At 41.3% G+C, this 17,268-nt stretch overlaps 1 long non-coding RNA gene across 1 annotated transcript; it reads left to right on the forward strand.

The window, feature by feature from the left end:
• The first annotated feature begins 280 nt into the window (after positions 1 to 280).
• LOC117511571 lies at positions 281 to 16,434 on the forward strand. The gene is made up of 3 exons (XR_004560972.1): positions 281 to 467; positions 8,587 to 8,593; positions 16,424 to 16,434. It is a non-coding gene; the product is annotated as an uncharacterized LOC117511571 (long non-coding RNA).
• Positions 16,435 to 17,268: the final 834 nt, after the last annotated feature.

A 17,268-nucleotide genomic window follows, 5' to 3' on the forward strand; every position in this document is an offset into this window, starting at 1 on the left:
AAGAAATTCCGAATAACTGAAGTTTTGTATTTGCACTGTGACAGTGTTCACATTAGATTAATTTTATTTGGCTTGTGTGAGACACTGTTGAGACACAAGGCTGCTGTTATGTCTGGAGTGTGAACATGTTAATTTTGGGTTTGGGGTCACATCCATACAGAAAATGTCCAGAATTGAACATGCTATCTGGGATGTTAGAGGATGGACAGACTGATGAATTCTTATGGTGTGAGGCCGGTACTGCGATGGCGCCACAGATGGCTGCCTCAGTAACGGCCCCCGTTGCGCCAGGGTCAGGTCTTCCCGGAGTCGGGTTGTTTGGGAATGCAGCCCAAAGCATTTGGTAAACTCCATCTAAGGCTAAATACCGGCACGAGACCAATAGTCGACAAGTACCTTAAGGGAAAGTTGAAAAGAACTTTCAAGAGAGAGTTCAAGAGGGCGTGAAACTGTTGAGAGGGAAAGAGGTGGGGTCCGCGCAGTCTAGCCAGGGGATTCAACTTGGCGGGCCAGAGAGGCCACTCGATGCTTCAGGGATCCCTTCACAGCGCATTGCCTCCATGACGGTACACTGCGACCGGCTCCAGCTGTCGGCATGGAAGGGCTTGGGGGTGAAAGTGGCTGGCAGTCCCGGCCGTCAGCTCTACAGTGCCCCCACCTCACGGTGGGCCGAATGCTCTCTGCGCCCTCTCTCCGCTGCCTCGGTTTTGAGCTCTCTCTTACTTTGTGCATTTTGTGGGTTGTTTTTCCCTCTGCTCGCCACCAGAGAGTCTCTTACTCCAGAGAAGAGCTAATAAATATTGGACTGTCATCTGTTGGAGCTTTTTTGCTGGTTTTCACCAAATCAGGGAGTTTCACAGATGTTTTGGCTGGAGGAGCAGCAGCTCTGCTGGGAGCTTACAGAAGACGCCAGAGGGGGAAGCGAGCGGGTGCGCTTGTGAAGCTGAGACAGAGGGGGCTGCGCACAACGCGACCATCTATCCATCTCGCCAACGTACACTCTGTCGAACAAGACGGATGAATAATTGTTGCTCCTCACCAGAAAAAAACTCGGGAGATCTGCCGCACTGTGTTTCATTGAAACCTAGCTCAGTGAACACATCCCCAACAGCACCGTGCACCTTCCTGGCTTCTAGCTGCTGTGTGCGTACCACGTAACAGAGCTCTCTGGGAAAACAAGAGGAAGTTGAACATGCTTTTATATAAACAAAAGGTGGTGCACAGACATCATGGTGGACGTGCAGCCCTCAGTTGGAGCTTTTTTCATAAACTGTTGCCAAGTTCTATTCACCGTGGGAGTTCTCCTCGTTTGTGCTGGTCAGTGTGTATATTCCACCACAGGTATTCTTAACTGAGGTGCAGCAGCAACTCGCTGACCAAATCATAGACATGGAGAGAAAGTATCCAGACTTCCTGTTCATCATTTTAGGGGATTTTAATAGAGCAAATCTGAGCCATGAACTCTGTAAATACAGACAGCACATCACGTGTCCCACCAAGTACACAAACATTCTTGACCACTGCTACACCACAATAAAGGACACCTATCACTCTGTTCGCCGTGCAGCTCTCGGACTCTCTTATCACTGTCTGATCCACCTCATCCCCACTTACAGGCAGAAATTAAAATCTGCAAAGCCTGTAGTGAAGATGGTAAGAAATGGACAGATGAGTCAAGGCAGGAGCTACAGGCCTGTATTGACTGCACAGACTGGAGCATCTTTGAAGCTGCATTTACAGACATTCATGAACTTTGAGACACTATGGCATCTTACATCAGTTTTTATGAGGACCTGTGTGTGCAGATGAAAACCTTCTGCACACACAACAACAACAATCCCTCGTTTACTGGGAAACTGAGGCAGCTCCGCCAGGCCAAGCAGGAGGCCTACAGAACTGGAAACAGGCTTCTGTATAAGCAGGCAAGAAAGGTGCACTGACACATGCGTGACTTTGATTCATGCATTTGCACGCATGTTGTCGTGATGATCTCACCCGCTGTGTTCCCAGCTGGATGCCGTGCTTTGTACCACTACCTGCCATGCACTCTAAGCTGGACGTTGCGTATATAAAATAATTATTTCATAGCGGATTAATTATTTTCTTTGCAAGTTGTCTGTTGAAAATGGCTCCAATCGCTTCCTGAATCACAGAGGACCGGTCAAGCAGTGCCAAACTGCTCATCAACTTCTACACATCCTTCATCCAGTCTGTCCTGTGCATCTCCATCTCTGTTTGGGTTCCCTCTGCCTCCAAACGTGACAGGCACAGACTTCAACCAACTGTCAGGTCTGCAGAAAAAAATAATTGGAGCCAGTCTGCTCTCCATCCAGGACTTATACCGGACAAGGAAGTGAGCTGGTACCATCTCTGCAGACCCCCACACCCTGGACTGTTTAAACTCCTCCCCTCTGGTCAATGTTACAGAGCTCTGTACATCAGAACAATCAGACACAGGAACAGTTTCTTTCCACAGGCCATCACACTGATGAATTTTTTTGGCAGGTTACATTACCTGCCAAAAAAATTCACTCATTCTTATACCTCATGTACAACTTAACTTTAACGCAGCCGGTGTGCTTTGTGTCAACTTGATCCTGTCAGATCTCAGACGCTAAGCAGAGCAGGATCTGGTTAGTACTTGGATGGGAGTCCTCTTTGGAACACCAGCAGCTGTGTGTGTTTCTCCAGGTAAAACTGGAGTTGCGTCAGGAAGGGCATCCGGGGTAAAACTTGTGCCAATTACCAATGCGGATCTGGCTGTGGCAACCCTGAACAAAACCAGAAGCAGCCAAATGAACAACAACAACTTAATTTCAATCTGTTTGTCTGTTTCACACATCCTTTTCTTTTTTCTTTACTCTTATTGCACATTTTATTTTAGTTGTACACTTCATTTGCACATTTTATTACTGTTAATTAGTCAATGTTTAGTGTATATTTACGTCCAAAGACGTAATAAAATCACTGGCGTTTATTTATTTGTCTGTCTGTCTGACTTTTAGCAGGATTATGTCAAAACTACTGCATGGATTTTAAGGAAATTTTCAACACAGATACATATTAGGCCATGGAAGACTCATTTAAATTTTCTGATCTGAATCCAGATTCTGGATCAAGATTTCATTTTATATAGGCTTTGAAGGATTATGTCAAAACTACTTCAGTGGAAGACTCCACTGAATTTTATAGAGGTGATCCAGATCTGGATTGGTAGATGTCAGAAATCTCTGATTGCTCTTGTTATACATGCCGTACAGAGAAAGTGCAACTCAAACTGAATTCCTTGTATTCTGTGGATACTTGCCGAATAATAGCTATTCTGATTCTGATAAATTCAGGTCTGCAGCAACCTCACAAGCTTTTATTTTGAAATACAGGTTCTTATTGTGGAAGTGCGTATTGGTCCGATCACCTTGCTGTTTTCACAACTTGAATCCTCATGAAAAAATACATAAGTATGCCAAAGGACCAAAGTCAGCTCTTTCTGGATTTCATTTGATGCTCCGGATACACAAACAGAGAGAGGCCACTCCCCTTTTTATTATATGGATACAGATCTGACTCCATGGGGATGAGAACGGTTTCAGATTTTTCTTTGAAGTGGAGTTTTGTGTGTTTTATGGCATTGAGTAGGTTTACTGACCTGAAGGCCCTGAAATCCATTCAGTACCTGTAATAAGATTTCAAAGATCCATGACCATCACTCTTAAAATGAGCCTGCCTTTCTAAATTTAAGAAAAATTGCCTGTTTGAAGGTGCAGCAAGTCGCACTTGAAGAGAGAATATTTTCACCCATGCAGACGCACATTACTCTTTTGAATTAAATTGAATTTAAGAGATGGCCGAGGACAGACGTCTTTTTAATTCCCTTTTATTTCATATTTTGACAAAGCAGGAGTTTCATTTTAATGGTGTCATTATTAAAGGGATGATCCTCCTCTGTAGTCTGAGGGGAATCCTGTTTGAAGCCATCAAAGGTTGGAAATGACTGCCCACAGATGCTCCACCCACAGAAGCGCACATCCGGCTCATTAATGTGATGATGTGGTGACTAATAAGAAAGTGGTGACAGCCGGTTTGCACACACTCAAAGATAGCAATGTAAGAGATCTGAATCACCTCCAAGATTGCTTGTGGTGACCGCCATCGAGCGAATTACGTCAGCAATCATCACAGTCATCTTAGTACAGTTATTGAACAAGTTTGCAGCTGATCTCTATGAATATTGTTAACAATGATGAATCTTATCAAAAGCAAGAGCTCATTGGGCCCTATCTTGACGATCTATAATCTAAGCGCAAAACTGGATTCTGGGTGCAAAGGGGGTTGGATTTATCTTCTCTGGCCTAGTTAACACTGCCAGTTCAAATTGGATTTGTTGCAAATCTGTTTCAAATCAGATCTCACTGACTGACTGTCCACATTATACGAAGGAAGCGTCACGCAGCAGCCTGAAGCTCGCTCATGGTACATGGAGTCCCAAACAGGAAGTGCCAAATTTTGAGTCCATAGTGAAACAGGAAATGTAAATAGTCAAACACTTCCTGGATTGGCAGATTAGATCTCATGGAATCTCACGGGAAGTCAGAGGCAAGTTCACACTGAAACAGGAAGTGCCAATTTTTGAGTGCATAGTCAAACAGGAAATGTCAAATGTTGAACATTCCGGGCATGGGTGGAGCTAGAGCTGAGGCCAGGGTTGCACTGGACTCCCCTAACATCTGATTGGACACAGATGATAGACATGTCACAGCACTGCACGTCTGGTTGAAAAGAGCTGCATTTTGAAATTAGTGAGTCATATTGACTGCTAGGTTCCAGTAGTTTGTGCTGTGTACCACAAAAAGTTTTAATCCACCTTAGTAGAAGAAGAAAAATGTTGCCTCAGATTTGAACTAAACACGTCATTTGAACCATGGACTAATAATGACACCAAAGTTATATTAGTGAGTAAATGACCGTATTTTATGCCAGAAATGAGGTCCAGGTTGTTAAAAGTGGCATTTCTCCTCCGGGTGTCCCAAAACAATATGCAGAATTTTATCAGCAAAGAAAATGGTCAAAGCATATGTCTAGGAAATAAATTTTTGGCTGTATAGAAAGCTGAAAGGTTGAGGTTTTTCATACCAATGTCAATATTGGCCCTGCATTTTGTCAGTCTAGCATTAAGTCGCTGCACCTGTTTGACACTCTTGGTCTGGTGCCAACACTCACATAACAAAATAAACATAATTTTTGTTCACTGTAGTATGGTTAATCTTGGCATTTTCCTGAGTCTTGCTTGGCATCAACATAAACTTCAGGGTCTCTGCAAGTAAAAAAGAAACATAAGTGATTAAGTTTGTAGCATTTAAGGGTCAAACCGAGTGTTTTAAGTGTTGTATATTTTTTGAGACACCTATATATAGGGTGTCCCACCCTACATATATATACATATATACGAGGTCTGTCCGTAAAGTATAGGTCCTTTTTATTTTTTTCAAAAACTATATGGATTTCATTCATATGTTTTTACGTCAGACATGCTTGAACCCTCGTGCGCATGCGTGAGTTTTTCCACGCCTGTCGGTGACGTCATTCGCCTGTGAGCACTCCTTGTGGGAGGAGTCGTCCAGCCCCTCGTCGGAATTCCTTTGTCTGAGAAGTTGCTGAGAGACTGGCGCTTTGTTTGATCAAAATTTTTTCTAAACCTGTGAGACACATCGAAGTGGACATGGTTCGAAAAATTAAGCTGGTTTTCAGTGAAAATTTTAACAGCTGATGAGAGATTTTGAGGTGATTCTGTCGCTTTAAGGAGTTTTCACAGTGCGAGACGTCGCTCAGCGCTCCCAGGCGCCGTCGTCAGCCTGTTTCAAGCTTAAAACCTCCACATTTCAGGCTCTATTGATCCAGGACGTCGTGAGAGAACAGAGAAGTTTCAGAAGAAGTCGGTTTCAGCATTTTATCCGGATATTCCACTGTTAAAGGAGATTTTTTTAATGAAAGACGTGCGGGCGGATTGCAGCGTCGGCTCGCAGCCGCCGCGACGCTCCGCCACAGGAAAAACACCTCTGTTGGAAGCCTTAAGGACAAGTTGGAACATCTCCAGCTGATAAACAATTTCTCATATACTCACTCCACTGGAAGCCATCAAAAGCCAACTGGATTTTAACAAATGGTTATCAACACGGAGGTGTTTTTCCTGTGCCGCCGCACCGCGTCGGCTGCGTCCCGACGCGCGGATCCGTCCGGACGTCTTTCATTAAAAAAATCTCCTTTAACAGTGGAATATCCGGACAAAATGCTGAAACCGACTTCTTCTGAAACGTCTCTGTTCTCTCACGACGTCCTGGATCAATAGAGCCTGAAATGTGGAGGTTTTAAGCTTGAAACAGGCTGATGACGCTGCCTGAGAGCGCTGAGCGACGTCTCGCACCGTGAAAAGTCCTTAAAGCGACAGAATCACCTCAAAATCTCTCATCAGCTGTTAAAATTTTCACTGAAAACCAGCTTAATTTTTCGAACCGTGTCCACTTCGATGTGTCTCACAGGTTTAGAAAAAATTTTGATCAAACAAAGCGCCAGTATCTCAGCAACTTCTCAGACAAAGGAATTCCGACGAGGGGCTGGACGACTCCTCCCACAAGGAGTGCTCACAGGCGAATGATGTCACCGACAGGCGTGGAAAAACTCACGCATGCGCACGAGGGTGTAAGCATGTCTGACGTAAAAACATATGAATTTAGATGGAGCAGCTCTCATTTCTAGAAATCTGGCCAATTTTCTTGGATCCTCCAAACCGTGACTATCCAGCGTTGGGACCAGGAAGCAGAGTTGTAGTCTTACACACCTCTCTGCAGCTTCTCTCCCCCTGCCATCCCCTCATTACCCCATCCCCGTAGAGACGGTGCCTGCTCCCAGACCACCAATAACCAGCAAAAATCTATTTAAGCATAAAAATTCAAAAAGAAAAAATAATATAGCACCTTCAACTGCACCACAGACTAAAACAGTTAAATGTGATCTATTAAACATTAGGTCTCTCTCTTCTAAGTCCCTGTTGGTAAATGATATAATAATTGATCAACGTATTGATTTATTCTGCCTAACAGAAACCTGGTTACAGCAGGATGAATATGTTAGTTTAAATGAGTCAACACCCCCGAGTCACACTAACTGTCAGAATGCTCGTAGCACGGGCCGTGGCGGAGGATTAGCAGCAATCTTCCATTCCAGCTTATTAATTAATCAAAAACCTAGACAGAGCTTTAATTCATTTGAAAGCTTGACTCTTAGTCTTGTCCATCCAAATTGGAAGTCCCAAAAACCAGTTTTATTTGTTATTATCTATCGTCCACCTGGTCGTTACTGTGAGTTTCTCTGTGAATTTTCAGACCTTTTGTCTGACTTAGTGCTTAGCTCAGATAAGATAATTATAGTGGGCGATTTTAACATCCACACAGATGCTGAGAATGACAGCCTCAACACTGCATTTAATCTATTATTAGACTCTATCGGCTTTGCTCAAAAAGTAAATGAGTCCACCCACCACTTTAATCATGTCTTAGATCTTGTTCTGACTTATGGTATGGAAATAGAAGACTTAACAGTATTCCCTGAAAACTCCCTGCTGTCTGATCATTTTTTAATAACATTTACATTTACCCTGATGGACTACCCTGCAGTGGGGAATAAGTTTCATTACACTAGAAGTCTTTCAGAAAGCACTGTAACTAGGTTTAAGGATATGATTCCTTTGTTATGTTCTCTAATGTCATATACCAACACAGAGCAGAGTAGCTACCTAAACTCTGTAAGGGAGTTAGAGTATCTCGTCAATAGTTTTACATCCACTTTGAAGACAACTTTGGATGCTGTAGCTCCTCTGAAAAAGAGAGCTTTAAATCAGAAGTGTCTGACTCCGTGGTATAACTCACAAACTCGTAGCTTAAAGCAGATAACCCGTAAGTTGGAGAGGAAATGGCGTCTCACTAATTTAGAAGATCTTCACTTAGCCTGGAAAAAGAGTTTGTTGCTCTATAAAAAAGCCCTCCGTAAAGCTAGGACATCTTTCTACTCATCACTAATTGAAGAAAATAAGTATAACCTCAGGTTTCTTTTCAGCACTGTAGCTAGGCTGACAAAGAGTCAGAGCTCTATTGAGCTGAGTATTCCATTAACTTTAACTAGTAATGACTTCATGACTTTCTTTGCTAACAAAATTTTGACTATTAGAGAAAAAATTACTCATAACCATCCCAAAGATGTATCGTTATCTTTGGCTGCTTTCAGTGATGCCGGTATTTGGTTAGACTCTTTCTCTCCGGTTGTTCTGTCTGAGTTATTTTCATTGGTTGCTTCGTCCAAACCATCAGCATGTTTATTAGACCCCATTCCTGCCAGGCTGCTCAAGGAAGTCCTACCATTATTTAATGCTTCAATCTTAAATATGATCAATCTATCTTTGTTAGTTGGTTATGTACCACAGGCCTTTAAGGTGGCAGTAATTAAACCATTACTTAAAAAGCCATCACTTGACCCAGCTATCTTAGCTAATTATAGGCCAATTTCCAACCTTCCTTTTCTCTCAAAGATTCTTGAGAGGGTAGTTGTAAAACAGCTAACTGATCACCTGCAGAGGAATGGTCTATTTGAAGAGTTTCAGTCAGGTTTTAGAATTCATCATAGTACAGAAACAGCATTAGTGAAGGTTACAAATGATCTTCTTATGGCTTCGGACAGTGGACTTATCTCTGTGCTTGTTCTGTTGGACCTCAGTGCTGCTTTTGATACTGTTGACCATAAAATTTTATTACAGAGATTAGAGCATGTCATAGGTATTAAAGGCACTGCGCTGCGGTGGTTTGAATCATATTTGTCTAATAGATTACAGTTTGTTCATGTAAATGGGGAATCTTCTTCACAGACTAAAGTTAATTATGGAGTTCCACAAGGTTCTGTGCTAGGACCAATTTTATTCACTTTATACATGCTTCTCTTAGGCAGTATTATTAGACGGTATTGCTTAAATTTTCATTGTTACGCAGATGATACCCAGCTTTATCTATCCATGAAGCCAGAGGACACACACCAATTAGCTAAACTGCAGGATTGTCTTACAGACATAAAGACATGGATGACCTCTAATTTCCTGCTTTTAAACTCAGATAAAACTGAAGTTATTGTACTTGGCCCCACAAATCTTAGAAGCATGGTGTCTAACCAGATCGTTACTCTGGATGGCATTTCCCTGATCTCTAGTAATACTGTGAGAAATCTTGGAGTCATTTTTGATCAGGATATGTCATTCAAAGCGCATATTAAACAAATATGTAGGACTGCTTTTTGCATTTATGCAATATCTCTAAAATCAGAAAGGTCTTGTCTCAGAGTGATGCTGAAAAACTAATTCATGCATTTATTTCCTCTAGGCTGGACTATTGTAATTCATTATTATCAGGTTGTCCTAAAAGTTCCCTAAAAAGCCTTCAGTTGGTTCAGAATGCTGCAGCTAGAGTACTGACGGGGACTAGCAGGAGAGAGCATATCTCACCCGTGTTGGCCTCTCTTCATTGGCTTCCTGTTAATTCTAGAATAGAATTTAAAATTCTTCTTCTTACTTATAAGGTTTTGAATAATCAGGTCCCATCTTATCTTAGGGACCTCGTAGTACCATATTACCCCATTAGAGCGCTTCGTTCTCAGACTGCGGGCTTACTTGTAGTTCCTAGGGTTTGTAAGAGTAGAATGGGAGGCAGAGCCTTCAGCTTTCAGGCTCCTCTCCTGTGGAACCAGCTCCCAATTCAGATCAGGGAGACAGATACCCTCTCTACTTTTAAGATTAGGCTTAAAACTTTCCTTTTCGCTAAGGCTTATAGTTAGGGCTGGATCGGGTGACCCTGGACCATCCCTTGGTTATGCTGCTTTAGACGTAGATTGTGGGGGGGTTCCCATGATGCACTGTTTCTTTCTCTTTTTGCTCCGTATGCATCACTCTGCATTTAATCATTAGTGATTGATCTCTGCTCCCCTCCACAGCATGTCTTTTTCCTGGTTCTCTCCCTCAGCCCCAACCAGTCTCAGCAGAAGACTGCCCCTCCCTGAGCCTGGTTCTGCTGGAGGTTTCTTCCTGTTAAAAGGGAGTTTTTCCTTCCCACTGTTGCCAAGTGCTTGCTCATAGGGGGTCGTTTTGACCGTTGGGGTTTTTCATAATTATTGTATGGCCTTGCCTTGCAATATGGAGCGCCTTGGGGCAACTGTTGTTGTGATTTGGCGCTATATAAGAAAAAAGTTGATTGATTGATTGATATGAATGAAATCCATATAGTTTTTGAAAAAAAATAAAAAGGACCTATACTTTACGGACAGCCCTCGTATATAGGGTGTCCCACCCTATATATATATATATATATATATATATATATATATATATATATATATGTATATATATATATATATATATATATATATATATATATATATATATATATATATATATATATATATATATATATATATATGACAAATCCAACAATCAGACTCTGTGGAGACTTTTAAGGCTAGATTGAAGACACACTTTTTTCCCTGTTTTATCATTAGCATTTTATACCATTGTGTGTCTTCTTTTATTCCTTTTATTTAAGTTATTCCTTTTATTTATTTATTTATTTTTATTGTGTGTGTGTTTTTTTAATCTTTATTTCATTTTATTCTGCCTTTTAAATGATGTTTGTGAAGCACCTTGAGGTGACTTGTTGTGATTTGGCGCTATATAAATTAATAAATTTGAATTTGATTTGATACTTGTTTCTCCAGTGATTTTTAAACAAGCAGGCAGCTGTTGATTAAATAACCTCTTAATTTTGCTCTCTGAGTGACACCAGGATGATGGATGCATTTTACGTAAAAATACAAATGCCACGGTGTGTTTATCAGCTGTTCTCAAAAGTATTGGAACACTTGGCATTTCACACATTTTAATTTGTTTATGCCATTTCAAATACAAATAAATAAATAAATCTAAAGTTATCTTCCTTAAACTCAAACTGAAAGCAAATGTCTACAACTTGATATAAATGAATTGAAAATATAAAATCCAGCTTCCCGATGAAGTTCAGCTACAGTTTGACAGAAAGTACATTTGAGATGAAAGCCTAGATTTGATGTTTTGGTGAAAGAAACTTTTGTATTTCTTCATAATTCAATCAATCAATTTTTTTATATATCGCCAAATCACAACAAACAGTTGCCCCAAGGCGCTTTATATTGTAAGGCAAGGCCATACAATAATTATGTAAAACCCCAACGGTCAAAACGACCTCCTGTGAGCAAGCACTTGGCTACAGTGGGAAGGAAAAACTCCCTTTTAACAGGAAGAAACCTCCAGCAGAACCAGGCTCAGGGAGGGGCAGTCTTCTGCTGGGACTGGTTGGGGCTGAGGGAGAGAACCAGGAAAAAGACATGCTGTGGAGGGGAGCAGAGATCAATCACTAATGATTAAATGCAGAGTGGTGCATACAGAGCAAAAAGAGAAAGAAACAGTGCATCATGGGAACCCCCCAGCAGTCTACGTCTATAGCAGCATAACTAAGGGATGGTTCAGGGTCACCTGATCCAGCCCTAACTATAAGCTTTAGCAAAAAGGAAAGTTTTAAGCCTAATCTTAAAAGTAGAGAGGGTGTCTGTCTCCCTGATCTGAATTGGGAGCTGGTTCCACAGGAGAGGAGCCTGAAAGCTGAAGGCTCTGCCTCCCATTCTACTCTTACAAACCCTAGGAACTACAAGTAAGCCTGCAGTCTGAGAGCGAAGCGCTCTATTGGGGTGATATGGTACTACGAGGTCCCTAAGATAAGATGGGACCTGATTATTCAAAACCTTATAAGTAAGAAGAAGAATTTTAAATTCTATTCTAGAATTAACAGGAAGCCAATGAAGAGAGGCCAACACGGGTGAGATATGCTCTCTCCTTCTAGTCCCCATCAGTACTCTAGCTGCAGCATTTTGAATTAACTGAAGGCTTTTTAGGGAACTTTTAGGACAACCTGATAATAATGAATTACAATAGTCCAGCCTAGAGGAAATAAATGCATGAATTAGTTTTTCAGCATCACTCTGAGACAAGACCTTTCTGATTTTAGAGATATTGCGTAATGCAAAAAAGCAGTCCTACATATTTGTTTAATATGCGCTTTGAATGACATATCCTGATCAAAAATGACTCCAAGATTTCTCACAGTATTACTAGAGGTCAGGGTCATGCCATCCAGAGTAAGGATCTGGTTAGACACCATGTTTCTAAGATTTGTGGGGCCAAGTACAATAACTTCAGTTTTATCTGAGTTTAAAAGCAGGAAATTAGAGGTCATCCATGTCTTTATGTCTGTAAGACAATCCTGCAGTTTAGCTAATTGGTGTGTGTCCTCTGGCTTCATGGATAGATAAAGCTGGGTATCATCTGCTTAACAATGAAAATTTAAGCAATACCGTCTAATAATACTGCCTAAGGGAAGCATGTATAAAGTGAATAAAATTGGTCCTAGCACAGAACCTTGTGGAACTCCATAATTAACTTTAGTCTGTGAAGAAGATTCCCCATTTACATGAACAAATTGTAATCTATTAGACAAATATGATTCAAACCACCGCAGCGCAGTGCCTTTAATACCTATGGCATGCTCTAATCTCTGTAATAAAATTTTATGGTCAACAGTATCAAAAGCAGCACTGAGGTCTAACAGAACAAGCACAGAGATGAGTCCACTGTCCGAGGCCATAAGAAGATCATTTGTAACCTTCACTAATGCTGTTTCTGTACTATGATGAATTCTAAAACCTGACTGAAACTCTTCAAATAGACCATTCCTCTGCAGATGATCAGTTAGCTGTTTTACAACTACCCTTTCAAGAATTTTTGAGAGAAAAGGAAGGTTGGAGATTGGCCTATAATTAGCTAAGATAGCTGGGTCAAGTGATGGCTTTTTAAGTAATGGTTTAATTACTGCCACCTTAAACACCTGTGGTACATAGCCAACTAACAAAGACAGATTGATCATATTTAAGATCGAAGCATTAAATAATGGTAGGGCTTCCTTGAGCAGCCTGGTAGGAATGGGGTCTAATAAACATGTTGATGGTTTGGATGAAGTAACTAATGAAAATAACTCAGACAGAACAATCGGAGAGAAAGAGTCTTTCTCGGAGAGAAAGAGGGCTTTTTTATAGAGCAACAGACTCTTTTTCCAGGCTAACTGAAGATCTTCTAAATTAGTGAGACCCCATTTCCTCTCCAACTTACGGGTTATCTGCTTTAAGCTACGAGTTTGTGAGTTATACCACGGAGTCAGGCACTTCTGATTTAAAGCTCTCTTTTTTAGAGGAGCTACAGCATCCAAAGTTGTCTTCAATGAGGATGTAAAACTATTGACGAGATACTCTATCTCACTTACAGAGTTTAGGTAGCTACTCTGCACTGTGTTGGTATATGGTATTAGAGAACATAAAGAAGGAATCATATCCTTAAACCTAGTTACAGCGCTTTCTGAAAGACTTCCAGTGTATTGAAACTTATTCCCCACTGCTGGGTAGTCCATCAGAGTAAATGTAAATGTTATTAAGAAATGATCAGACAGAAGGGAGTTTTCAGGGAATACTGTTAAGTCTTCTATTTCCATACCATAAGTCAGAACAAGATCTAAGATATGATTAAAGTGGTGGGTGGACTCATTTACATTTTGAGCAAAGCCAATAGAGTCTAATAATAGATTAAATGCAGTGTTGAGGCTGTCATTCTCAGCATCTGTGTGGATGTTAAAATCGCCCACTATAATTATCTTATCTGAGCTAAGCACTAAGTCAGACAAAAGGTCTGAAAATTCACAGAGAAACTCACAGTAACGACCAGGTGGACGATAGATAATAACAAATAAAACTGGTTTTTGGGACTTCCAATTTGGATGGACAAGACTAAGAGTCAAGCTTTCAAATGAATTAAAGCTCTGTCTGGGTTTTTGATTAATTAATAAGCTGGAATGGAAGATTGCTGCTAATCCTCCGCCTCGGCCCGTGCTACGAGCATTCTGACAGTTAGTGTGACTCGGGGGTGTTGACTCATTTAAACTAACATATTCATCCTGCTGTAACCAGGTTTCTGTAAGGCAGAATAAATCAATATGTTGATCAATTATTATATCATTTACCAACAGGGACTTAGAAGAGAGAGACCTAATGTTTAATAGACCACATTTAACTGTTTTAGTCTGTGGTGCAGTTGAAGGTGCTATATTATTTTTTCTTTTTGAATTTTTATGCTTAAATAGATTTTTGCTGGTTATTGGTGGTCTGGGAGCAGGCACCGTCTCTACAGGGATGGGGTAATGAGGGGATGGCAGGGGGAGAGAAGCTGCAGAGAGGTGTGTAAGACTACAACTCTGCTTCCTGGTCCCAACCCTGGATAGTCACGGTTTGGAGGATTTAAGAAAATTGGCCAGATTTCTAGAACTGAGAGCTGCTCCATCCAAAGTGGGATGGATGCCGTCTCTCCTAACAAGACCAGGTTTTCCCCAGAAGCTTTGCCAATTATCTATGAAGCCCACCTCATTTTTTGGACACCACTCAGACAGACAGCAATTCAAGGAGAACATGCGGCTAAACATGTCACTCCCGGTCTGATTGGGGAGGGGCCCAGAGAAAACTACAGAGTCCGACATTGTTTTTGCAAAGTTACACACCGATTTAATGTTAATTTTAGTGACCTCCGATTGGCGTAACCGGGTGTCATTACTGCCGACGTGAATTACAATCTTGCCAAATTTACGCTTAGCCTTAGCCAGCAGTTTCAAATTTCCTTCAATGTCGCCTGCTCTGGCCCCCAGAAGACAATTGACTATGGTTGCTGGTGTCGCTAACTTCACATTTCGCAAAACAGAGTCGCCAATAACCAGAGTTTGATCCTCGGCGGGTGTGTCGTCGGGTGGGGAAAAACGGTTAGAGATGTGAACAGGTTGGCGGTGTACACGGGGCTTCTGTTTAGGGCTACGCTTCCTCCTCACAGTCACCCAGTCAGCCTGCTTTCCCGGCTGCTCGGGATCTGCCAGGGGGTAACTAACGGCGGCTAAGCTACCTTGGTCCGCACCGACTACAGGGACCTGGCTAGCTGTAGAATTTTCCACGGTGCGGAGCCGAGTCTCCAATTCGCCCAGCCTGGCCTCCAAAGCTACGAATAAGCTACACTTATTACAAGTACCGTTACTGCTAAAGGAGGCCGAGGAATAACTAAACATTTCACACCCAGAGCAGAAAAGTGCGGGAGAGACAGGAGAAGCCGCCATGCTAAATCGGCTAAGAGCTAGTAGCTACGCTAAGCTAGCGGATTCCTAAAAACACGCAAAGTGAATAATGTGTAAATAATTTAGAGGTGATTCAGCAGAAGGAGTGCTTTAGTTAAGGCACGTAAAGATTACACTGGGAAACAAATCGTAATCTAGATAACTAGATCAATCTAACTGCGCAGATTAAACAGCTAACAGATACAGAAAAACACCGCTGTGCTCCGGAACAGGAAGTGATACAATACCGCAGTGAGAGCCAACCACCAGTAGAGGCAAGCAAGAGCCTGCTTGATGTAAATAATTACATAATTGATGTAAATAAAGTCCAAGACATATTCAGTGACTTGGAAATGTTCATGTTTCCATCCCCAGACTTGTCTGAAGAAAACTGTCAATAAAACTGATTATTATTTACAGGTTTTATCAAGTTTTAGAGATTTGCTTTCAGTTTGAGTTTGGGGAAGATAATTTTAGAAATTTTTACTCTTTATATTTCTTGTATTTGAAATGGTATAAACAAATTAAAATGTGTGAAATACCAAGTGTTCCAATACTTTTGTTTTGTTTAAGAATGTTTAATTTTCACTGTTGCTGCACTTTGTGTCAAATCATAGTCATATCGTTTATCATATTAATATGACAATATTGAGATATGATAATTTGTCCATATTGTACCGCCCTACTGTCAACTAGCTGAAAACCTTGAATATTAATTTACATCTACATTAAAAAAATGCTTAAAGTGGCAGGGGGTTAAGAGAGCTGTAATTAGGGGGGTAAACATACCACTGTCACAGCTTTTTTGAAACGTGTTGCAGGCATTGCAGGATTTGCAAATCGTCTTCTGTTTTTATTTACATTTTGCACAATGTCCCAACTTCACTGGAATCGGGGTTGTATTAATTGGTTGTCCTTTGGTCCTTTGTTCACAAGTTCAACATGTCTATCCAGTGACCTTATGAATTCAAAAACTCTTTCCAAGTGTCTCTTGGTCCAAAGGCCGAGGACCCAGGATCTGTGCCTGCTGCTTTAAATGGAAAGAAGCTGCTGCTTGCCACGCCCCCTTTCTCTTCAAAGGGTGACCTCTCCCATAAGCTGTGTGTCTCAAACAACAGCTCAGTGGTCGTGTCTCACAGAGTTGTTTTAGGCTTAAATCTGTATTACAGCAGGAGAATCTTCATCCACATGTGAAGGACAGCGACCGAGTGCAGCCGCCAGCGTCATGAAGTAGAGTCCCTTTATTAAGAGAGTTGTGACAACCGAGAACATGACACCATTTTGGTTCCAACTGCGCTGAGCTACTGAATGAACCTTTTATGTTTTCAACATTTTTTTAAATCATTTAACCACATACAGCAACACATCCAGATACTGGTGCAATCAAAATAAATATAAAAACAGGTCAAATTTACATGAATTTACAATTTATGATGAGTTATTTTATTAATTTAAAGCCTGATTTATGCTTCTGTAACTCTGTGTCATGCAATGATGTGTGTGACCATTTTAAAGTTCTCCATCATTGGACTAAAAGAGATGACTCTGCAGATGATCAGCTAACTGATCATCTGCAGAGGAATGGTCTGAAGAGTTTCAGTCAGGGTTTAGAATTCATCATAGTACAGAAACAGCATTAGTGGGGCGGCACAGGAAAAACACCTCTGTGTTGATAAAAATTTGTAAAATCCAGGCGGCTTTTGATGGCTTTCAGTGGAGTGAGTATATGAGAAATTGTTTAACAGCTGGACATGTTCCAACTTGTCCTTAAGGCTTCCAACGGAGGTGTTTTTCCTGTGGCGGAGCGTCGCAGCGGCTGCGAGCCGACGCTGCAATCCATCCGCACGTCTTTCATTAAAAAAAATCTCCTTTAACAGTGGAATATCGGGAAAAAATGCTGAAACCGACTTCTTCTGAAACTTCTCTGTTCTCTCACGACGTCCTGGATCAATAGAGCCTGAAA

Source organism: Thalassophryne amazonica, chromosome 6 (assembly GCF_902500255.1).
Source record: "Thalassophryne amazonica chromosome 6, fThaAma1.1, whole genome shotgun sequence".
NCBI lineage: Eukaryota > Metazoa > Chordata > Actinopteri > Batrachoidiformes > Batrachoididae > Thalassophryne > Thalassophryne amazonica.